Source organism: Oryx dammah, unplaced genomic scaffold (genome assembly GCF_014754425.2).
Source record: "Oryx dammah isolate SB20612 unplaced genomic scaffold, SCBI_Odam_1.1 HiC_scaffold_26, whole genome shotgun sequence".
NCBI classification, from domain to species: Eukaryota; Metazoa; Chordata; class Mammalia; order Artiodactyla; family Bovidae; genus Oryx; species Oryx dammah.
The window spans coordinates 52,177,955-52,204,152 of record NW_024070210.1 but is presented as its reverse complement, the minus strand read 5'-3'; positions in this window follow the sequence as shown (position 1 = coordinate 52,204,152).

Here is a 26,198-nt window from a genome sequence, read left to right as displayed (position 1 = left end):
AGTGTACATGTCCATCCCAAACTCCCAAATTATCCCATCCTCCCATTCTCCCCCCACCCCTGCACTGGCAACCATAAGTTCTTCAAGAAATTGATTTTAAAACACAATGCAATGCTAATCTCATTCTTCCAGTTAATCACTGATAACATCTAATTTACTCCAGACTTCCCAATTCATTTTTCTAAGATAGAGAACTGAATTGATCCAACACATCTAAAGAGGAACACAATCACAAGCCACCGTACAGACCTGAGCATAGTCATTGGCTGTCTTTGGGTCAGGTGCCCATACAGTTGTGTCCAGTCAGTTGTGGCCAGAATGGGAAGGTGGTTGGGATGTGGAGTTTTGTAATTCAGCCAAAAATGAATGTTTTCTGCAAAGGCTGTGGGCAAGAAGGTTTCCCTTAGAAAAGCTGACAAGTCAATCCAGAATCATCATTTACATGCCTAACAAAGACCCAGCATCACAGAGCTGTAAATATCTTTAGCCAGTTTAGTTCAGTTGCTCAGTCGTGTCTGACTCTTTGCAGCCCCATGAATCACAGCACACCGGGCCTCCCTGTCCATCACCAACTCCTGGAGCTTACCCAAACTCATGTCCATCGAGTTCGTGATGCCATCCAGCCATCTCATCCTCTGTCGTCCCCTTCTCCTCCTGCCCCCAATCCCTCCCAGCAGCAGAGTCTTTTCCAATGAGTCAACTCTTCACATGAAGTGGCCAAAGTATTGGAGTTTCAGCTTCAGCATCATTCCTTCCAAAGAACACCCAGGACTGATCTCCTTTAGAATGGACTGGTTGGATCTCCTTGCAGTCCAAGGGACTCTCAAGTCTCAAGAGTCTTCTCCAACACCACAGTTCAAAAGCATCAATTCTTCAGCACTCAGCCTTCTTCACAGTCCAATTCTCACATCCATACATGACCACAGGAAAAACCATAGCCTTGACTAGGCGGACCTTAGTTGGCAAAGTAATGTCTCTGCTTTTGAATATACTATCTAGGTTGGTCATAACTTTTCTTCCAAGGAGTAAGCTCCAAAAAATAAAGTCTGACACTGTTTCCACTGTTTCCCCATCTATTTCCCATGAAGTGAGGGGACCAGATGCCATCACATTTATTTTCTTCAAGTATTTAGACACCAAAAGTGCTAAAAGAGCAGAATGAACCAAAGTTTACATCAAGAAAAATGGTAAATATTTTAAAAACTGAGTTTCTCAGCCAGTGCCTCTTTTCCTTTCTTATTATAGGTTAAATTTTCAAACCATGGCATATCTCACCAAGACTTGAAGAGCCAGAACCAGGCTCTCAGGATCTCCTAGTGAATCAGACTAACGGGTCCTAGAGTTGCCCTCTTTGTCTTGGTGTCAGGTCCTCAAGACCTTTCAGTTGTCTGTCCTTTCGCGGTCTCCTTGGCGTCTTTAACAAATGGAACCCGTACTGATGGACTCAGTATATGCAGCTTCCCAGCATTTGGCAAACAGCAGTCCTCAGTGCTTGCTCTGTTTTATAGATGGGGATAGTGTTATAGCTTAGATTGTTGTTCAGCGAATTCTCACTTCCGCCCCTACTCCCAGTTTCCTGGGAGGAATTTATTTCCCTGCCTCTTTGATGCTGACCTTGGCCCTGTGACTTGCTTTAGTCTCATGATAAGCAGAGTGCACCACCCTGTCTCTTGACTTGTGCCTGAATCCACATGATTTGCTTTGGCCAATGGAAAGTTAGCCAAAGATGCAAGACTTGAAACAAAGTTGCATTCCATCATAGGAAGAACATGCCTTGGGTATGTCTTGTTTAAGAATGATGAGACACTTGGAGCAGACCTTGACCCAACTTACATTTTTGTGATGATTAATTTTATGTGTCAGCTTATCCTGGCAAATGGATGCCCAGATAACCGATAAAATGTTATTTCTCGGTGTGTATGTGGGGACGTTTCTGGAGGAAATTAGTGTTTGAGTTGGCTACCCTCCCCAATGTAAACGAGCATCATCCAATCTGTTGAGAACCTGAATTAGAACATAAAGGTGAAGGAAGGGTGAATTTACTCTCCTATTAAGCTGGGACATCTGTCTTCTCTTGCCCTCAGTCTCTGAAGCTCTTAGTTCTCAAGCCTTTGGATTCAGGCTGAGTTGTGTCATGGGCTTTCCTAGTTCTCCAGCTTGCCGACCTCCTATCATGAGATTTCTCGGCCTCCGTAATCACATGGGCCTATTCCTCTAATAATCCTTCTCTCATATGTCCATATATCTTCTCCAGAGAATCCTGACTAATATAAACTTTTGGAATCAGATCAGCTGAAGCCCAAATGATCCACAGTCATGTGGGAAATAATTAATGTTTAAAAAATGAGCGGCTTTTTTGCATTTGTTTTTAAATGAGAGCTTCTCCAGACAAGCTTTTTGTTCAGCCATGGCTAAGTGTATTGCTCTTGACTGTCACAAGGTTATTATGATCTCTTTGGCCAAGATGATGCATTTAGCTGAGGCCTTGCAGTGCAGCAGAGAAACTCCTCACAGATAAACAAGAGGCAATCACAAAAAAACTCCGCACCAGGCCTACAACGTATGCTGAGCTTCAAGGTGTGGCTCCAAAGATGCGCCCACAGAAGTTTAAGAGGCAGCTTAACAGATGTACAAAGCTGCAGATCAGAGGGGATATAAAACAGTTAAACTTGCTTAAAGGCACAATGTGTCACCATCTAACAGTTACATGCATCCTGAGCTCCACTGAGGAGGGAGATGCACGGCCGTGCTCCTGGCTGTCGGCATGCCAGGAAGATTATAAAAACGCCATGCTGTGATATGCTGCCCTCCTGCCGGAGAAGCTACTATTAAGCTGAGTATTTACTGCATCTCTTTAGACAGGAGCGGCAGTGCAGAGTGCTACCTGTCTCTGGTTGGATAAATTAGTTGTGGGTGTCACAAGATTATAGCTGCCTATTGTTCTGTCTGGTGAAGGTGGAACAAGATGAAAGCCTTGGTCTGCCCTTGTAATGTTTCCTGTGAAATGCAGGAGGCAGCCTCTTTTCTTCCCGAGTTAATGGCAAAACAAGACCTGGACTGACTCGATTAGAGTTTGGGGTATAATTAAAAAGACAACACATGGCAAAGTGGGAGGGAGCATTTATTTATAGCAGGAGGGCATGTATGAAAGGAAGAGGAGGGCGGAGCGAGGAACCTGGGAAAATCAAATGTCGAAGGTGAGCTTGTGTGCACCACTGTAGAAACCAGGGCTGTCAGCAGAACAGAAGTGCTGAGAAGTCGGTGAATAAAGGATTTTCCATTTGTTCAACTCTTCTCAAAATGTTTTTTATATAAAATGTTTTGCCCTCATTTTTCCATGCTATATGGAGCGGTGAACTCTAAATTAGTGTTAACAGAAATTGACAAGCTCCGCATTAAAAAATATCAGCCAGCCAGCCCTACAGGCTTAATTATGGAGGGAGAATGTGATGGACGCAAAAATCCTGTTTCGAAATTTTACCACATGCAGTATAAATAAAAGATTATCTCATCCACTAGTAACCTTACAGATCAAAAGGAAAACAAGAAAGAGACTTCACTGGCATTTATAATTATTTATCTCATCTCAGTGGTTTTGTTGTGTTTTGACAAATCCAAAATTTGTAATTTTTTATTACAGCACAGAAGGGGTGGTAGCCCTATTTTGTGCATCTTAGATATAAGTTTAGGAAATCACATGAATTAAAATAACAATTGAAAGGTTATTAGAGAAAGGTTTCCACATGGCAGATAAGACCATGTGGACTTATTCTTCGGCTGATTTTTGTGAAATACCTACTATGTGTGAGCAATATACAGGGTTTATTTGTTTGTTTTTAGTATTCTTTATAATGCCTCTGTGGAAAATTCTTAAAGAGATGGGAATACCAGACCACCTGACCTGCCTCCTGAGAAATCTGTATGCAGGTCAGGAAGCAACAGTTAGAATTGGACACGGAACCACAGACTTGTTCCAAATTGGGAAAGGTGTACATCAAGGCTGTATATTGTCACCCTACTTATTTAAGTTATATGCAGAATACATCATGAGAAACGCTGGGCTGGATGAAGCTCAAGCTGGAATCAAGATTTCTGGGAGAAATGTCAATAACCTCGATATGCAAATGACACCACTCTTATGGCAGAAAGTGAAGAGGAACTAAAGAGCGTCTTGATGAAAGTGAAAGAGGAGAGTGAAAACGTTGGCTTAAAGCTCAACATTCAGAAAACGAAGATCATGGCATCTGGTCCCATCACTTCATGGGAAATATATGGGGAAACAGTTGAAACAGTGACAGACTTTATTTTGGGGGGCTCTAAAATCATTGCAGTTGGTGACTGCAACCATGAAATTAAAAGACACTTACTCCTTGGAAGAAAAGTTATGACCAACCTAGACAGCATATTAAAAAGCAGAGGCATTACTTTGCCAACAAAGGTCTGTCTAGTGAAGGCTATGGTTTTTCCAGTAGTCATGTATGGATGTGAGAGTTGGACTATAAAGAAAGCTGAGCCTGAAGATTTGAGGCTTTTGAAGTGTGTTGTTGGAGAAGACTCTTGAGAGTCCCTTGGACTGCAAGGAGATCCAGCCAGTCCATCCTAAAGTAAGTCAGTCCTGATTATTCATTGGAAGGACTGATGCTGAAACTGAAACTCCAATACTTTGGCCGCCTGATGTGAAGAGGTGACTCATTGGAAAAGACCCTGATGCTGGGACATGGAACAACAGACTGGTTCCAAATAGGAAAAGGAGTACATCAAGGCTGTATATTGTCACCCTGCTTATTTAACTTCTATGCAGAGTACATCACGAGAAACACTGGGCTGGAAGAAGCACAAGCTGGAATCAAGATTGCCGGGAGAAATATCAATAACCTCCGTTATGCAGATGACACCACCCTTATGGCAGAAAGTGAAGAGGAGCTAAAGAGCCTCTTGATCAAAGTGAAAGAGGAGAGTGAAAAAGTTGGCTTAAAGCTCAACATTCAGAAAACTAAGATCATGGTATCTGGTCCCATCACTTCATGGGAAATAGATGGGGAAACAGTGGAAACAGTGTCACACTTTATTTTGGGGGGCTCCAAAATCACTGCAGATGGTGACTGCAGCCATGAAATTAAAAGACGCTTACTCCTTGGAAGTAAAGTTATGACCAACCTAGATAGCATATTCAAAAGTAGAGACATTACTTTGCCAACAAAGGTCTGTCTAGTCAAGGCTATAGTTTATCCAGTGGTCATGTATGGATGTGAGAGTTGGACTGTGAAGAAAGCTGAGTGCTGAAGAATTGATGCGTTTGAACTGTGATATTGGAGAAGACTCTTGAGAGTCCCTTGGACTGCAAGGAGATCCAACTAGTCCATTCTAAAGGAGATCAGTCCTGGGTATTCTTGGGAAGGAATGATGCTAAAGCTGAAACTCCAGTACTTTGGCCACCTCATGCGAAGAGTTGACTCATTGGAAAAGACTCTGATGCTGGGAGGGATTGGGGGCAGGAGAAGGGGACGACCCAGGATGAGATGGCTGGATGGAATCACCAACTCGATGGACATGAGTCTGGGTGAACTCCAGGAGTTGGTGATGGACAGGGAGTCCTGGCGTGCTGCAATTCATGGGGTCACAAAGAGTCGGACATGACTGAGCGACTGAACTGAACTGAACTGATGCTGGTAAAGATTGAAGACGGGAGGAGAAAGGGATGCAGAGGATGAGATAGTTGGATGGCATCACCACTCGGTGGACATGAGCTTGAGTAAACTCTGGAAGTTGGTGATGTACAGGAAGGCCTGGCATGCTGCAGTCCATGGGGTGGCAAAGAATCGGACACGACTGAGTGACTGAACTGATAATACCTCTGCTGCTGCTGCTAAGTCGCTTCAGTTGTGTCCGACTCTGTGAGACCCTATAGACAGCAGCCCACCAGGCTCCCCCGTCCCTGGGATTCTCCAGGCAAGAACACTAGAGTGGGTTGCCATTTCCTTCTCCAATGCATGAAAGTGAAAAGTGAAAATGAAGTCGCTCAGTCATGTCCGACTCTTCCCGACCCCACAGAGTGGAGCCCACCTGGTTCCCCTGTCCATGGGATTTTCCAGGCAAGAGTAATGCCTCTAGCAGGGTTTATATTCTTTGTATGTTCTGAGTTTTATGTTTATTTTTTTCCCTTCCAAAATCAAATTCTGTTGTAGTGGTTATGATTTCACACTGGACTTTTTTGTCGTGATCTCATCAACACTAGAACCAGGAATAATCTTTAGCTTCAGCTTTGATATTCAGTCCCATTGCCCAGAGGAGAAGGCAATGGCACCCCACCCCAGTACTCTTGCCTGGAAAATCCCATGGATGGAGGAGCCTGGTAGGCTGCAGTCCATGGGGTCTCTAAGAGTCAGACACAACTGAGCAACTTCACTTTCACTTTTCACTTTCATGCATTGGAGAAGGAAATGGCAACCCACTCCAGTGTTCTTGCCTGGAGAATCCCAGGGACGGGGGAGCCTGGTGGGCTGCCGTCTATGGGGTCGCACAGAGTCGGACACGACTGAAGTGACCGACTGAGCAAAGTTTCTCCTCCCACTGGTTGCCATTAAGAATGCCTCCATTGTTTATCGATCATTTTGAACACTGCTTGCTGCCAATTTATTAAGGTGGCCAGATGATCTGATTTATCCAGGACCTTCTTGATTTACTCCTACTGTCCAGCATAATTATTTACAACCCTCAATAGTGTCCCAATTTGGACAGTAAATATGTTTCTCTTATGCTGTGTTTTTTTTTCCTAGTAAAGCTACGAAGGATTGAATGAGTGAGTGAGTGTGTGAAGGCATGAATATATGTAGTGATTGGAGACTGTTTGAGAATGAAGGTCACTTCTTTTTTTTTTTTTTTAGACTTCTTAAATTCTTTTATTTCTTTTTCCATTGTTTTCTCTTTCCTGACAGACATAAATCTGTGTGTGAGCATGCACACACAACATACGTACATGTACACACACACACACCATTGTTAAATCATCATAGTAATATCAGTATATTTATGGGACATTTATGTTTTTCTTAACCTACAGGCTCAGCTCACCTCTAGAAGGATACTGCCAAAGGGAAACTTGACTTGAACCAAACATGATATCTCTTTCAGATTAAAGCAAAGTTTATTTCCTTAAAAAAAAATGCATGTATTTGTTTATGGCTGTGCTGGGTGTTCATTGCTGCCCTGGCTTTCTCCACTTGCGGTGATCACGGTTACTCTTGGTTGTGGTGCACAGGCTTCTTGTTGCAGTGGCTTCTCTTGCAGAGCACAGGCTCCAGAGTGCAGGCTTCAGTAGTTGCGGTCATGGGCTCAGTAGTTGTGGTGCATGGGCTTAGTTGCCCCGTAGCATGTGGAATCTTCCCTGACCAGGGATCAAACCTGTGTCCTCTCCATTGCAAATGGATTCTTAACCACTGGACCACCAGGGAAGTCCCAGAGCAAATTTTCTTAATCTCAAACATATTGACATTTTGTGTCAGAATAATTTTTGTGAGAAGTTGTCCTATACACTGTAGGATGTTTAGAAGTAATGTTTAGAAGTATTTATGGCCTCCCCCTACTGAATGCCAGTAGCATTCCTCACCCCATCTGTGCCAGCCCAAAAGATCCCAAGACATTACCACACGTTCTTCGAAGGGGATGGCGTATTGCCCCCGATTGAGGACAGCTGGGTTAGAGAATGAATAGAATAGATTTTCTAAAATCACTGAAGACAAAGAGGGGAAAAGAGACACACTGAAGCATATAAAGCTGCAGGGTACTTTATATATATATATATATATATATATAAACATATATACATGCTTGCATGCTAAGTTGCTTCAGTTGTATTCAACTCTTTTCAACTCTATAGACTATAGCCCGCCAGGTTCCTCTGTCCATGGGATTCTCCAGGCAAGAGTTCTGGAGTGGATTGCCATTCCCTTCTCCAGGGGATCTTCCTGACCCAGGAATCAAACCCATGTCTCCTGCATTACAACCAGATTCTTTACCACTGAGCCACCAGGGAAGCGCCATATAAAGCAGCAGCGTACTTATATACCCATACATATATATATGTATATATCCAGCCCCCAAAGCATGCACTTTTAAAGCCTAAAGGGCAAAATTTTATTTAAATTTTAAAATGCATATATGATACCAACTGAGAACTCAAAGATAATTCAAGTGCTGGATTTAGTCTACTCATTTAATTTGATTTGAGGGATTCAGATTTAGTAATTTCTTCATTTGCTTATATGCTGGTAGATATGAAGTCAGAGTGTGTCTTTTGTTGTTGTTCAGATATTTTTTATGTACAGTATCAAACTTATGATGGCCTGATCTCTATCTCTTCTTGACCGGACATAAATGAGAACTAATGAGGGACTGGAAATTATCCTTTTTCCCTCTCCACTCATCCTAATTTCTTTTTTTTTTTTATTTTATTTTGTGTGACATATAGATGGCCAGAAGCCCCATGAAAAGATATTCAATATCACTAATTATTAGAGAAATGCTGATCAAAACTATAATTAGGTACCACTTTACACTGGTCAGAATGGCCATAAGCAAAAAATCTACAAAAAATAAATGCTGGAGAGGATGTGAAGAAAAGGAAAACTCTCCTATATTGTTGGCAGGAAATGTCAATTGGTGCAGCTGCTCTGGAGTACAGTGTGGAGGTTCCTTAAAAAACTAAAAATAGAACTACCATATGACCCTGAAATCCCACTCCTGGGCATACACTGTAACTTATTTAACCAGTCTACTGTTGATGGACCTTTGTTTCCATCCTTTGCTATTAGTTTTTAGAAGAAAAATCAGTGAAAGGTATATGCATTTTGATAAAATTTACCACATTTCTCACAGGAGAGATTGAAATATTGCTAGCAGTGTAAGAAAACATCTCTTTTCCTTTAGCTTTGTCAACACAGTGCATTATTGCATTTTCTGGTCTTTGCCAAATTATAGGAAAAAATGACCTTTCAATATAGCAAAGTAGTTTTGTTTTTACATTTTTCTTAAGAGCAATGTTGAAAACCTTTCCAGGTATTTATGACCATTTATATTTTCCTTTCTGCTGTATCTGTTCCTTGATTCATATTTTGAATTCATTTTTTTCTGTTGAGATGTTATTCTTTTTCTTCTTGATTTGTAGGAACTAATTTATATTAGGAAAGGCAACCTTTGTCATATTCATATGAGTTGCAAATACTATTTTACCAGTTTTGTCTTGATTTTGCTTATGTTAATCTTTGACTTTCAGATTTTTTTTTACTACCATCTAATATTTTATGGCTTCTGAGTTTAGTGTCATAATCTTAAAGATCTTCCCTGCTATTAAATTATAAAGTAATTTTCTTGTTCTAGAATTCTTTTATTTTTTATATTTAGATATTTGACCTATTTTGGACTTATTCTAATGGAAGTTGCTTTCCAATACCAAACCATTTACTGAATAAGCTTTCTTTTCCATTCTGATTCCAGAGAGCATTTTTATCATATACTAGGTTTGGTTGTATACTACACACAAACCCAAATATATATCAATTTTTGGACCTTCAAGTCTGTGCAGTTTCTCTCTATTCATATGGTACTATTTTAATAGACATATTTATTACTTGGGCTGGTTCCTTCCTCTTAATCCACTTGTTCAGATTTTTCCTGGCTAAACTTGCTAATTAATTTCTTTTCCACAATAGAGTTAGTTTTTCTCACTTCAGAATAAATCAATTGGTACATTTATTAGGATCAGGTTAGATATATAGCCTAACAATGAGAATTGACAGCTTTATGACAGTAAATCTAAGAGGATCACATGGCTTTTGATTTGCTTAATCTTTTTGCATCCTTGAGGCATGTTTTAGTTTACCTCATATGTATTTTGCACGTTTTTAAAGTTGATTTCTATCTTATGTTTCTGTTGTTCTTGTAAATGAAAGTTTTTTCTCCCTTTATCTGATGGCCAGTGAATGTTTATATATACAAAAGCAACTAATTTTTGTCTATCAGTACTGAATTCTCTTTGATTTTATTAGTTTTTCAGATTATCTTTTTAGATTTTTCAAATATCATATCACTGTAGACATGGTTGTATTTCTTCCTTTTCAGTTTTCTGCCTCTAGTTTCTTTCTCTTATCTAATTATTTTGACAATACATTCTGAAAAATTAAACAATAATGGTGATAGTGTAATGGTTAACTCATTCATGACTTCAGGGAGAATTTCTCTAATGCTTTTCCACTAAGTGTTGTTCTTGTTGTTCAGTCGTGTCCATCTCTTTGCAACCCAGTGGACTGTAGCATGCCAAGCTTCCATGTCCTTTCACCATCTCCCGGAGCTTGCTCAAACTCATGTCCATTGAGTTGGTGATGCCATCCAATCATCTCATCCTCTGTCACCCCCTTCTCCTCCTGCCTCCAGTCTTTCCCAGCATCAGGATCTTTTCCAATGAGTTGGCTCTTTGCATCAGGAGGCCAAAGTATTGGAGCTTCAGCTTCAGCATTAGTGCTTCGAATGAATATTCAGGACTAATTTCCTTTAGGATTGACTGGGTATTTCTCCTTGCTCTCCAAGGGACTGTCAAGAGTCTTGTCCAGCCCAACAGTGCAAAAGCATCAATTCTTTGGTGCTCAGCCCTTCTTTGTGATCCAACTTTCAAATTCATACATGACTACTGGAAAAACCATAACTTTGACTATATGGACATTTGTCAACCAAGTAATGTATCTGCTTTTTAATACACTAAATTTGTCATACCTTTTCTTCCAAGAAGCAAGTATCTGTTAATTTCATGCCTGCAGTCACTATCTGCAATGATTTGGGACCTAAGAAAATAAAATATGTCACTATTTCCATTGTTTCCCCATCTATTTGCCATGAAATGATGGAACTGAATGCCATTATCTTAGTGTTTTGGATGTTGAATTTTAAGCCAGCTTTTTCACTCTCCTCTTCACTCTCCTCTTTCACTTTCATCAAGAAGCTCTTTAGTTCCTCTTCGCTTTCTGTCATAAGAGTGGTGTCATCTGCATATCTGAGGTTATTAAGACTTTTCCACACAATCTTGATTCCAGCTTGTGCTTCATCCAGCACAGCATTTCACATGATGTACTCTGCATATAAGTTAAATAAGCAGGATGACAATGTACAGTCTTGATGTACTCCTTTCCCAATTTTGAACCAATCTGTTGTTCCATGTCCAGTTATAAATGTTGCTTCTTGACCAGCGTATAGGTTTTGCAGGAGGTAGGTAAGGTGGTCTGTTATTCCCATCTCTTTAAAAATTTTCCACAGTTTGTTGTGATACACAAAGTCAAAGGCTTTAGTGTAGTCAATGAAGGAGAAGTAGATGTTTTTCTGGAATTCTCTTGCTTTTTCTATGATCCAACATGTGTTGGCATTTTGATCTCTGATTCCTCAGCCTTTTCTAAATCCAGCTTGAACATCTGGAAGTTCTCAGTTCATGTAGTATTGAAGCAAGGCTTGAAGAATTTTGAGCATTACTTTGCTCACATGTAAAATGAGTGCAATTGTGTGGTAGTTTGAGCATTCTTTGGCATTGCCCTTCTTTGGAATTGGAATGAAAACTGACCTTTTCCAGTCCTGTGGCCACTGCTGAGTTTTCCAAATTTGCTGGCATATTGAGTGCAGCACTTTCACAGCATCATCTTTTAGACTTGAAATAGCTCAGCTGGAATTCCATCACTTCCCCTAGCTTTGTTCATAGTGATGGTTCCTAAGGCCCATTTAACTTCGCATTCCAGGATGTCTGGCTCTAGATGAGTCATCACACCATTGTGGTATCTGGGTCATTAAGATTTTTTGTATAATTCTTCTGTGTATCCTTGCCACCTCTTCTTAATACCTTTTGCTTCTGTTAGGCCCATAGCATTTCTGTCCTTTATTGAGCCCATCTTTGCATGAAGTGTTCCCTTGGGATCTCTAATTTTCTTAAAGAGATCTCTAGTCTCCCCCATTCTATTGTTTTCCTCTATTTCACTGCATTGTTCACTTAGGAAAATTTTCTTATCTCTCCTTGCTATTCTTTGTAACTCTGTATCCAGATGAATATATCTTTCCTTTTCTCCTTTGCCTTTTGCTTCTCTTCTTTTCTCAGCTATTTGTAAGGCCTCTTCAGACAACCATTTTGCCTTTTTGCATTTCTTTTTCTTGAAATGCCTCTACAATGTTACGAACCTCTGTCCATAGTTCTTCAGGCACTCTGTGAGATCTGATCCCTTGAATCTATTGTCACTTCTACTGTATAATCATAAGGGATTTGATTTAGGTCATACCAAGTTGGCCTCATGGTTTTCCCTACTTTCTTCAATTTAAGTCTGAATTTTACAATAAGAAGTTCATGATCTGAGCCACAGTCAGCTCCTGGTCTTGTTTTTGCTGACTGTATAGAGCTTGTCCATTGTTGGCTGCAAAGAATATAATCAATCTGATTTCAGTATTGACCATCTGATGATGTCCATATGTAGAGTCTTCTCTTGTGCTGTTGGAAGAGGGTGTTTGCTATCTCCACTGCTGTTCTTGGCAAAACTCTATTAGTCTTTGCCCTGCTTCATTTTGTACTCCAAAGCCAAACTTGCCTGTATCTCTTGACTTCCTACTTCGGTATTCCAGTTCCCTAGGATGAAAAGGACATCTTTCTTTGGTGTTAGTTCTCGAAGGTCTTGTAGGTCTTCTTAGAACCTTTCAACTTCAGCTTCTTTGATATTAGCGGTTGGGGCATAGACTTGGATTACTGTGATTCTGTATGATTTGCCTTGGAAAAGAACAGAAATTGTTCCCTCGTTTTTGAGATTGTATCCAAGTACTACATTTCAGGCTCTCTTGTTGGTTATGAGAGCTACTCTATTTCTAAGGCATTCCTGCCCACAGTAGCGGATGTAATTGTCATCTGAATTAAATTCCCCCATTCAGTCCAGTTTAGTTCACTGAGTCCTAAAATGTTGATGTTCACTCTTGCCATCTCCTGTTTGACCACTTCCAATTTACCTTGACTCGTGGACCTAACCTTCCAGGTTGCTATGCAATATTGTTCTTTACAGCATCAGGCTTTATTTTCACCACCAGACACATCCACAACTGGGCGTTGGTTGTATCTGCTTTGACTCAGCCTCTTCATTCCTTCTGGAGGTATTTCTTCTCTCTTCTCTAGTAGCATATTGAGCACCTACCAACCTGGGGAGTTCATCTTTCAGTGTCATATCTTTTTTCCTTTTCATACTGTTCATGGGATTCTCAAGGTAAGAATGCTGAAGTGGTTTGCCCACTAAGTATAATGTCAGCTTTTGGGCTGAGGTAGAAGCATCTTATCATGTTAAGGAACTATACACCAATTTCTTTTTTATTGAAGGGTTTTTTAAAATCTAGCATAAATGTTGAGCTTATCAAATGCTTTTTCAGCATCTTTAAATATGATTGTATGATTGTTCTCTTTGGAGCTATTAAAATGATTAACTGGGCTTCCCTGAGGGCTCAAATGGTAAAGAATCTGCCTGCAGTGTGGGAGACCTGGGTTAAGTCTCCTAGTCAGGAACATCCCCACTTCCTGACCCAGGGAACCCACTCCAGTATTCTTGCCTGGAGAGTCCCATGGACAGAGGAGCCATGGGGTCACAAAGAGTTGGACACAATTGAACAACTCACACTTTGTATGACTGCTGGCTTCCTAGGTGGTGCTAGTGGTACCAAATCTGCCTTGAGTTTGATCCCTGGGTGAGGAAGATCCCCTGGAGAAGGGAATGGCTACCCACTCCAGTATTCTTGCCTGAAGAATTCTATGGAAAGAGGAGCCTGATGGGCTCCATGAAGTCACAGAGTCAGACACAACTGAGCAACTGACACTTTCATATAACTAGATTTATTAATATTGAATCAGCCTTACATTTCTACAGTAATGACAATTTGTCATACCATAATTTTCTTTAATTTTTTAAAAAAAAGTTTGGCTACAGTGGGTCTTCATTGCTGCACACTGGTTTTCTCCAGTTGCAGCGAGCAGGGCCTACTCTAGGTGTAGTGTGTGGGCTTATCATTGCAGCAAGTTCTCTTGTGGAGCATGGGCTCTAGGGCTCTTCAGCAGTTGTGGCACACAGGCTTAGCTGCCCCGCAGCATGTGGGATATTCCTGTGTCTCCTGAACTGGCAGGCAAATTCTTAACTCTTGGACCACCAGGGAAGCCCTGTAATTTTCTTTAAATGTAGTATTGGATTATGTTTGCTAATATTAGAATTTTTACATTGATGTTCATATTTGTGAGATTCATTTATAGTTTTCTTTCTGTGACTAATCTTTGTTAGTTTTTTATTCATTAAATAACTTGGACACTTTGCTTCTTTTCTGATACCTCAAATTTTAAATCTGGAATTTAAATAGCAATGAAAGTATGTGTTTCTAGGAGATTTTGCAAAACTCGTTTGTGACACCACCTGAACCTGATGTTTCACGGGAGGGATAACATTTTGACAACTTTCTCTATGTTCTCACTGATAATTGGCTGTTTAGATTTTCTCTTTTGTATTTATTTTGGTAAATTATATTTTCCTAAAAAATTATTCATTTCATTTGATTTTTCAGATTTATTTTCATAGAATTGAGCAATGTAGGCTCATATTATTCTTTTCATTTCCATGGTATCTGTAGTTATTTCAACTTTATCATTTCTTGTGAATTTCTGCTCTTTCTCTTTTGTCTGAATTAGTGTAGGTAATAGTTTATCTAGTTTAAGTTTTTCCTTAAAATAAATTAACTTTTCAATATATTTAGGTATACTACTTTCTGTTTTCTAGTTAATTTCTCTGTGATAATTTATTTCTTTCACTTTTATGTTCATTCATTACTGTCTTTTTTATTAGTTATTGGTTACTGTGTAAGAAATCACTCCAAAACCTGTGAGTGATAGTCACTCAGTCATGTCTGACTCTTTGCAACCCCATGGACTGTAGCCTGACAGGCTTCTCTGTCCATGGGATTCTCCAGGCAAGAATACTGGAGTGGGTTGCCATTCCCTTCCCCAAAACTTAGTGACTTTAAATAACAATAACTTTTCAAAAATCTCACATGATTTTTTAGGGTCAGGAATCCAGGTGCAGCTTAGCTGGGTGATTCTGTCTTAGGATCTCTGAAATTGCAGTCAAACTATTAGCTTAGGTCTCAGTCATCAGAAAGCTTGGTTGGGTCTGGGGGATCCACTTCAAGGAAGCTTCATCCTTGCTATGTCTTTCAGTATTTCCATCACCGCTGTTAATTGAACTTTTCAACAAAATAAGAAACCCACTTTTGACTCATTTGATGATCTTTGTCCTGTATTCTGCCTTGTCTGGCATCAGACAAGATGACTAACTTGTTTCCTTTCTGTTTTTGTATTTGTCTGGTCTATTTTACTCATTCTTTTGTTTTCAACCTTTCTGAACCACTTTACTTAAGAAGTGTCTCTCATGTATGATGTGTAGCTCAGATTTGCTTTAAGAGCCATTCCAAAAGTTATTTTCTTTTAGCAGATGAGGTGAGTTCATTTATATTTACTGGTCTGACAGATCAATTTTGTCTTATTCCTGTAAGATTATTTTGTATTGTGTTTTGCATTTTATAGTTTTGTGAGCATTTTCCAACATATATTCTATTGCTTTATCTATTTGTGCTTTTTTTCATGTAAATAGAAAGTTTTAGGTTTTATTCAGTGATTACCCTGAAACTGTAAGTTTTTATGATAGTGAATCCTCAGTTTCTTCAGGCAATATGCATTAGTTTTTCAGAACATAAAGAATTCTACATATTTCTTTTTCTTCTTTATTCTCTTTTCCACCTTGCAATTTTTGTGGATTATTTCATCTTTCTTAGCATTCTTTTTTTCAACTGTTAGATATATATGCTTACCTATATTAATTTATTTGTCAATATTAAGATGGTATTCTTTAATCAGCAGCTGTTTAAAGATGAGAAAACCACATTGCAAATTATTCTTATGAATTTGCTTTGCCTTTACTTTCCACTGCTTTCACTCATATCTTCCCAACTTATATTCTTATATCATGTCTGCATTTTAAAACATGTATTTATTTGTCTGCCTTGGGTCCTAGTTGCGGCATGCAGGATCTTTGTTGAATCGTGCAGGGTCTTTCGTTGTGGCGCACAGGCTCAGTAGCTGTGGCATGGGCTTTCCAGTTGTGCATGCAAGCTCTGGACCAGGGGCTCAGTAGTTGTGGTGCGTGGGCTTAGTTGCCCCACAGTGCTTGGGATCTTAGTTCCCTGACCAGGGATCAAACCCACATCCCTGGCATTGCAAGGTGGATTCTTAACCACTAAATGACCAGGCAGTCCCATCATGTCTGCATTTTTAGGGCACATAATATTTACTTTCTGCTCTATAACCCAAACCGCATATTTATTTATTCTTATGGGCTTCCCAAGTGGTGCTAGTGGTAAAGAATTCTCCTACCAGTACAGGAGATATAAGAGGCATGGTTTTGATCCCTGGGTCAGTGAGATTCCCTGGAGAAGGGCATGACAGCCTGGAGAATCCCATGGATAGAGGAGCCTGGCAAGCTATAGTCCATAGGGTTGCAAAGAGTCGGATATGACTGAAGTGACTTGGAACACATGTACACACAGCGCTAATACACTAAGTGCTCATGTTGGTCCCCTTACTGTCTTGTCTTGATTAAGATACTGAAAGTTAGTTCTCTAGGCTGTTCCCCAAGAAAGGCTTTGGGAACAATATTCTCTGCATTCTTGCATCTTCAGAAGTATTTGCCTGTTGCCCTTATACCCAATAACCTCTTTAGGTTACACATTCTCTCCCTGATGATATTGTAGGTGTCACTCCTCTAACTTCTCCATGGATTGCTGCTGTGGAGAATTCTGAGGCCAGCACACGCTTTTTCTTTTGTGAATTACTCCACCTTGTTGCAAAAAAGAATGTTATTGTCATGGTGTTGTCTTGAAGTCCAATAACTTTACTAGGATATATCTCAATGTTAGCTCTTCTGAATCTGTTTTCCTGGAATGTGGTTTGTTCTTATGTAGATACAAGTTTTCTTTGACTTCAGAGCAGTTTTCTTAAATTATATCTTTAAATATTTGGTTGAAAGTGAAAGTGAAAGTCACTCAGTTGTGTCCGACTCTTTGCAACCCCATGGACTATACAGTCTATGGAATTCTCCAGGCCGGAATGCTGGAGTGGTATCTGTTCCCTTCTCCAGGGGATCTTCCCAACCCAGGGATCAAACCCAGGTCTCCCACATTGCAGGTGGACTCTTTACCAGCTGAGCCACCAGGGAAGCCCAAGAACACTGGAGTGGGTAGCCTATCACTTCTCCAGCGGATCTTCCTGACCCAGGAATTGAACTGAGATCTCTTGCATTGTGGGCATATTTTTGCCAGCTGAGCTACTAGGATTCAATATTTTCTTCTTTAGCAACCCCAGGTATGCACATGTTTGATCTCTTTTGCCTATCCTCTACCTCTCATCTTTCTTTTTTATCCTTTTAATTCTTTTTCTGTTGGATTTCATTTGTATTCGCCCATTCCATCCTCCACCCCCACCTCCCATTTGTATCTGCTATGTTCCCTGCTGTGTTTTTAGCAGCAGTGAATCTCTCTGGTGCTTTTTCCAATTTCACTTTAATTCCTGTAATGGTTTTGTTTTTTCCTTCTGTGTTTTTCCTAAGCTCTGCCAGATCACATATCACTTCTCCCTCTGTTGCCTCACGATGTCTTTCTGGAGTTCTTGCATTTCTAATTTGTGCTCTTCTGTCATCTAGTCAATTGCTTCATCAAGGTTTTTTACTTTGGGGCAGAAAGTTCACTCATAAATTTCATCTACCTTGGGGCAATATTTTCTTGGTGCTTGTCTGCCTCTTATTTTTTTCCTGTGTTTCTGTTGATCTTCTGATTTTTTTTTTCAACTTTGCAATATGAGTCTTTCCCTGATGAGATATTTGCAAAAGTTCACACTAAGGCAAACTGGAACTTTTCTTATGTTGCAGAGTGTTGTTTATATGTTTGTTTTTCTTAAGTCAATGGGATTTAGCAGCTATGAGGGTTTTCTAAGGCAAGGTTACTTTTCTCCCCCTCTGACAGAGACAGACTACTTCCTACAAATATGACTTACCTCTATGGTTTTTTCTTCTGGCCTCACTTTTCCATCTTTAAATGAAACTATGTACAAGGGTGCTCCTACTGCCAGCCTATGCACCCTGCTTCTACGGTTTCATACAAGGTTTTCAGTTTTCCACATTAGGGTAAACCTTCACCTTTGAAGGTGTATTCTGTCTTTTCCCAGGATCTGTGTTGCAGGTCCTCTCTCCCCATGTATTGCAAAATAATCTCCACTACTTTGGGCAATACTTTCACTTATAGTTTGAGGTTCTGGCTATTTCTTGGTTTTGTCAGAAGTGGAGTTTGTCTTTTCTTTCTCATTTTCCTCCTTGCCTTTGAGTAGTTTCCAGGAAGAGAAGAAAGAAGTGCTGGATTTATGGCACTGTATACAAACCCAAAGTCCCTTCAGTCCTTTTAAAATTACTATTGTTTGGATATGTTTTAGCATCTCTACAATATATTAAATATGTATAGAATTTATATCAACATACTGTACCTATAAATATATTAGGTTGAATGCTCCCCCCAAATTTTCATTTATAACTGATCAAAAAGTTTAGAGAGTACTGAAGTTAAGAAAATCATGTGTACTAAATGCTATTATAAAAGTAAATACCTAAAGCTGTTGGCCCAGAGAGAATAACATTTCCCTCTTCTAATAAGCCTAGATAGATATCACATTATGTTAGCAGTGTCACTGAGAATAAAAATGGTTTGAGGAATAATATGTGGTAGAAACACAATAATAATATAATTTTTCTGGTTTTCCAATTGGATAGTATAATATTTTGTAAAGCACTTTCACATATTACTGTATTTTATCCTCCAAATACCCCCATTGATAGGGATATTATCTCCTTTTTATAAATATGGAACATGAAGCCTAGAGAGATTGTGACTTATTTAAGACCACATAGATGAAAGTCAAACCCTGGTCCCTGAAGTCCTCAGCTACTACCTAAAATTTAGAGAATAATAATAATCCTTGGTGGGATATGGACTCATACAAAAGCAAGTCCTCTATTTTAAGAACTGCCTAGTTACAAAACTTCTCCTAATCAAAACACAGAAGTCTTGAATATATTTTTAATGGTATGAAAGCAGAAAGAAATGTCAGTTTTTTCAAATACTTGAGATAATATTTTCAAAATCTCTTTGACTGGCTCCGTAGCACAGAAAAAGAGCTATTTAAAATATTCATTCTTCAGTTTATTTATCAATGTGTATGTTTGAGGCAGGTAACAGAATTGAATTTTGAAATGAGAACTGGAAAATGGTCTAGTATTCTTTGTCATCTTACACATTTTATTTTCAACTTATTCAGTGTTCAGATGGCCAGTGGTGTGGTATCAAGTCAATTACTATTTGAGAGTACATCAAATAACCATCACTTAAAGTGTCAGAATAGCTTCATTCTTTTTAAATAAACTGCCTCTTCCATAATTTATTCTGATGCTCTGTGCCAGATGCTGTGCAATCAAATAATTGAAACTTCTATCACTTATAAATGTATCCTAGGTACAGCCAAGTGTGTAGTATCTTATTGATTTATTAGTACAGTCCAAGTGTGTGTGTGTAGGGTAAAGCACAAGACAGTTGTGAATAGATTAGCCATGCTCAAAGATTTCAAAAGATGTATAAATAGCATTTTAGTTAGGCATGATTTAACAAGCACTGCCAATTCTTTCACAAATTTATGAATGAGTAATTGTTTAAGATTTCTTTATTAAACATTTTTTTTTAGTTTTCTATTATTTCTATGCTGGGTTTTGCTGCTATGCAGGCTTTTCTCCAGTGGTGGAGCGTGGGGCTCCTCTAGTTGCTGAGCATAGGCTTCTCACTGGGGCGGGCTTCTCTTGTTGGAGAGCACAGGCTCTCAGGATTGAGGGCTTCTGTAGTTGCAGCTCCGGGGCTTAAGCACAGGCTCAGTACCTTTGGCACATGGGCTTAGTTGCCCCTGGGCATGTGGGATCTTCCTGGATCAGGGATCAGACTCGTGTCTCCTGCATTGGCAAGCAGATTCTTTACCACTGAGCCACCAGGGAAGTCATAAGATTCTTTTTTTTTTCAATATGGACCATTTTAGAAGTCTTTATTGAATTTGTTATGATATAGTTTATGTTTTGGTTTTTTGTCCATGAGGCATGTGAAATCTTAGCCCCCTGACCAGGGATCAAACCCACATCCCCTGCATTGGAACACAGTCTTAACCACTAGACCACTAGGCGAGTCCCAAGATTGCTTTTAATCACAGATAGCCATGAGATTTTTCCTAAGAATATTTTAAAAAATAATTTTGAAAATTTGTAAAGGGTCAATTTTCTAAATAAATTCCAGACTTTGGAATAGTTGGCAATCTCCCTGTGACAAACATTCTTGCCTAGAAAGTGTTCACTTTTTACTATTAAAATATGAGTTGAAAAACTGCAAAAAAGGAAGGAAGGGAAGATTTCATTGGAAAGTAGGTGTTTATGTATTAATAATTTCATGTGAAATTAAAAGTTGAGAAGAGCCTTTTTTATATGAAATTATCTTCCTGCTCTCTGTACCTAATTCTCCAGGCCCTAAAATGGCTAATTAAAACCTAACTGTATTGCTTGGTTAATTCAGTTGACAGTTAACCCCAGGGAATATTTTGGCAGTTAATTATATACATTGACAATTTTTATATGGATATAAATTTATAGTGATAAAGCTATAAAATCCTATCCCAGCAAACAAATTTTTGGTCATACAAAGGTTTAGATTAATCTTAGTCAGTAGCAAGAAATGTAATTGAGCCACTTTGATAAGGGATTATTCCCCAGTGCTTCAAAGAGCTTGTCATTCTTATGAATTGTTTTTCTGCTGCAGTACAATCTGCAGACAATAATGTACATTTCTCAGGACCACACATTGGTAAATAAGAATTTTTCTCATACATACAAACACACACATACACATTTTAGAGTTAGATTTCTTCTCATCTAAGTTTTACTCCATTTCAGACTCATAAACAACTATTCTGAGTCCAAGAACCTGGTAGGCAAAAAATATAATAGAAATTCTATGAGTTCATGATCTAATTGCAAGAAAAGACTTTGAAAATACAAACCAGAGAAATAAGACAGAACTGAATTGGGGACCAAAATACCAGGGGTTTCTAGGAAGAATCAGAACTGTGAAGACTAGAGGAAGCAGACAGACACATGAGTGGTGACCCCATGGTGTGCTGAGAGCTGCAGTAGCCTTGGGTCCCCAACGATTGTGACACAAAGCAAGCAGTGTCTAACTCATGCTGGGAAATGGACAGCTCCATGAGGAATATGATACCTGCTTAAAAAATAGTTTGTTGGGACTTACTAGGTGGTCCAGTGGTTAAGACTCCATTTTCCCAATGCAGGGGGCACAGGTTGGTTCAATCCCTGGTTGGTGAACTAAGATTCTGCATGCCCTGCGTGGTGCAGCCAAAGAAAATAAAGGATAAAGAAAATGCTTCCTGCGGTGCGGGGTGGGGGGTGGGGGGCGGAGTTTGACAAGAGGAAAAGGTATACAAGTCAAAGCATTAAAACTGCCAAGTTTAGGCTTTATCTCGGAGAAGGCAATGGCACCCCACTCCAGTACTCTTGCCTGGAAAATCCCATGGATGGAGGATCCTGGTAGGCTACAGTCCATGAGGTTGCTAAGAGTCGGACACGACTGAGCGACTTCACTTTCACTTTTCATTTTCATGCATTGGAGAAGGAAATGGCAACCCACTCCAGTGTTCTTGTCTGGAGAATCCCAGGGAGGGGGGAGCCTGGTGGGCTGCTGTCTATGGGGTCGCACAGAGTCGGACACCACTGAAGCAACTTAGTAGTAGTAGTAGTAGTAGGCTTTATCTTTAAGTTATTGGTGCCTCAAAAAAAATCTTTAAATGAGAGTAGGTCATGGTCAGAGCTAGTTTTGGAAAGCCCTTCTGCTCCAGGAATCCAGAGGAGGATTATATTAGAGAATCGGGAGATGGCTTCAAAGCCATCACACCTTGCAAGACCTGAAGTAAAGGAGATGCAGTGGAGGAGAAGGTTAGATCACCTTACAACTGTGTAGACAAAGGCTAAACACTTTTTAAATTGAAATACAATTGATTTACAAACTGTTGTGTTTCTTCTTTACAGCAAAGTGGTTCTGATATATGTGTGTGTGTGTATTTTTTTTTCAGATTCTTTTCCATTGTAGTTTATTACAAAATACCTAAATACATTGTTAACTGGTATCAAACAGTTAATTTTGGAGGCATAGTCAGAGAGAGAACATAAGTGATTACTTTCTTCAGAATCATAGATAATTACTCCCAGCCACCATCTACTTTCTGGGTTCTGGGATCTCCAAGCCAAATGAACAAATATTTCTGGAGTGTGGCTGCTCTCAACCCTGAGAAGATTCCATTTCTGTGCCATACACACCCTGCTCCAGCTGTGTGGAATGGGAAATGGAATCTACTTGCACCCAGAAGCAACCTGCGTTATGCAAAGCAGTCATGTATGTAGACAGTGTGGGAGAGAAGGAAAAAAATTACTATGTTTTCCATTACCCAATGAGTCCCATCCATCCACCCCTTACCAGTGAATTACATTACATGTAAATAAATAAATGCAACCAAGTTCACTGGTAACCTTTAGTGCCTTCCATTAATCAGAGTAATAGGGGGTCTTTTCCAGGGTCTTCATTGATGCTATAGAAAGAAAAATGGTGACACGAGGTCAGTTTAACTCCAGCCCTATGACACTTTGTCAATACAGTATTGGCAATTCAGTTATGGTGAAAAATAGGGGCATTATTTAGCTGTTAGGAGTTAGTAAATAGATTATTTATTATGTTGTCTGTCATCAGTCAGAACCCCAAGCCAATAAGAAGCAGCTGCCCGAATAATTTTTCTACAGAGGCCTCAAACGGTTTACTTGGGCTCTCTCCCCGAACCCCCTCCACCCCTGTTCTCTTTCCCTCTGTGTGTGTGTCTTAAAAAATATTATAGTATTTGAGGTTGATGAATGTGAGAATTTATTAACAGGAAATGAAAAGTGATAGGTATTTAACATTTAATGTGAAATAATCTACTGTAACATAAAAAACTCAAAATAATACTAACTGTTTTAATTGTTCATGGTAATTAAACTGTCACTGTGGTAATTAAAAAGATAGGTGGAGATAAGTTATTGACACAAGCTCTTCAAATAAAGTGGGCTAATTTTAAAAGTAAATTTAACTTGAATAATAGTCTGCCTCTCTCTCTCTCTTTTTTTTAAGTAGCAGCATCAAGAGCTGTTTTTATCAGTGTTTACTGGGGGTACACCTAAAGTAAAGTAACCTGAATCAGCATCAATTAAAGTTCTGAGTTATGAAAACTCCTGGTAATAAAAATCTTCACTTTTACTAAATGAAAAGATTATGTACTCTATAGTGAGAGAACTGTGCCTTAGCTGTTTGAAAAGTGTATGTATGTTCATCTCACATCACATATATAAATAAATTCTGGATAGATCTCTAGTTAAACATTTTTAATTGAACACAGAGTTTCCAAAATATCTTCTTGAACATACAGTTGACGCTTGAACAGTTCTAGGATTGGGGTGCTGGCGCTCTTCTACGTCACACACCTGAGTATCATTTCTAGTCATCCCTCCATGTTCAAGTTTCCTTCATTTCCTTAGATTCAACCAACTTCAACCCATTAGAACTGTAGTATTTACTACTGAAAAAAATCCAAGTACAAGTGGACTTGTACAGTTCAAACCTGTGTTGTTCAAAGATCAACTGTATATCAAGTCTCTTGAAAAAAAAGTCTGGACTGGAAATTCTGTAAAAATTCTGAAATCTTCCATTCTCAATCTGTCCTGTTCAAAGTTATATAAGCTTTACAAAATTAGTTGAGAAGTGTTTCCTCTTCCTGTATTTTCTAGAGAAGTTTGTTCAGTGTTGGGTTGGTCTAGTAGAACTCAATTGGTGTTTTCTTTATAAGGACATTATTAACTAACATTCTGATTTCTTTCACAATTATGGAACAATTCAAGCTTTCTATTTCATATTGAGTCAGTTTTGCTAAGTTATTTTTTCCAGGAATTTATCCATTACATCTAATTGTTTAAATCAGTTGGCGTAAAATTATTAATTTCTTGTTGTTCAGTTGCTCAGTCATGTCCAACTCTTTGCAACCCCATGAACTGCAACACACAAGCTTCCCTGTCCTTCCCTGCCTCCCAGAGTTTGCTCAGACTCATGTCCATTGAGTCAGTGATCCCATCCAACCATCTCACCCTCTGTTGCCCACCTCTCCCCTGGCCCTCAGTCTTTCCCAGCATTAGGGTCTTTTCCAATAAGCTGGCTCTTCATATCAAGTAGCCAAAGTATTGGAGCTTCAGCATCAGTCCTTCCAATGAATATTCAGGACTGATTTCCTTTAGAATTCACTGGTTTGATCTCCTTGCTATCCAAGGGACTCTGAAAAATCTTGTCCAGCACCACAGTTCAAAAGCATCAGTTCTTTAGTGCTCGGCCTTCTTTATGGTCCAACTCTCACATCCATACATGACTACTGGAAAAACCATAACTTTGACTATACAGACATTTGTTGGCAAAGTGATGTCTCTGCTTTTTAATAGGCTGTCTAGGTTTGTCATAGCTTTTCTTCCAAGGAGCAAGCATCTTTTAATTTTATGGCTGCAGTCCCCGTCTGCGGTGATTTTGGAGCCCAAAAAGATAAAGTCTGTCACTGTTTCCATTTTTTCCCCCTTTTATTTGCCATGAAGTGATGGGATCAGATGCTATAATCTTAGTATTCTGAATCTTTGAGTTTTAAGCCAGCTTTTTTGCTTGTCTTTCACTTTCATCAAGAGGTTCTTTAGTTCCTCTTTGCTTTCTGCCATAATGGTTGTGTAATCTGTATATCTGAGTTTACTGGTATTTCTCCCAGCAATCTAGATTCTAGCTTGTGCTTCATCCAGCCCAGCATTTTGCATGATGTACTCTTCCTATAAGTTAAATAAGCAGGGTGACAATATACAGCCTTGACGTACTCCTTTCCCAATTCTGAACGTCTGTTTTTCCATGTTCAGTTCTAACTATTTCTTCTTGACCTGCATACAGGTTTCCTGGGAGGCAGGTAAGTTCATCTGGTATGCCCATCTCGAAGTTTCCAGTTTGCTGTAATCCACAAACTCAAAAGCTTTAGTGTAGTCAATGAAGCAGAAGTAGATTTTTTCTGGAATTCTCTTGCTTTCTATATGATCCAGCGGATGTTGGCAATTTGATCTTTGGTTCCTCTGCCTTTTCTAAATCCAGCTTGTACATCCAGAGGTTCTCAGTTCACATACTGCTGAAGCCTAGCTTGAAGGATTTTTAGCATTATCTTGCTAGCAGGTGAAATAAGCACAATTGTGCATTAGTTTGAACATTCTTTGCATTGCCCTTCTTTGGGATTGGATTATTATTCATCATATTTCTTAATTATATTCTAGGAGTTGAAATACATGTATAATTATTTCTCCTTTCTTCTTTATATTGGTAATTTCTATTTTATTTTATTAATCACTGTTATCGAAATTTTCTCTATTTAATTAGTCTTTTAAAAGAAGCAACTTTGGGCTCTCTTAGTCTATCTTTTGTATTTTTTTTCCATTTATTACTATCTTAACCTTTATCTTCTCTAATTTTTAGTTTATTCTTTTCTACTTTGTAAAACTTTTTAGTTGGATACCTTTGTGAATTTGTATCATTTATCCTTTTCTATTATAAGCAACTTAAATGTATTAATATAAAATACCACTTTTCCTGCATCCTAGTGAAAATTTGACATGTATAACTTTCACAATTCTTATAATGACATTTTAAAATATCTCATATAAGTTCACATTTGATCCAGGAGAGGCCACCAAACCTGGACAATTCAGCCCCCTTGAAAATTTAGGCAAGTCCCGCCCCTAACATGTATGGTGGCTGGAGTAGGAATAAAAATGGGATGTTCCCATATTTATCTCTAAATGCTTAAAAATTATAAATTAACCTGGTACACAAAATCTGTTCAACTTCCCTACTTTGAGAACTATACCTTCATGCAACCAAGC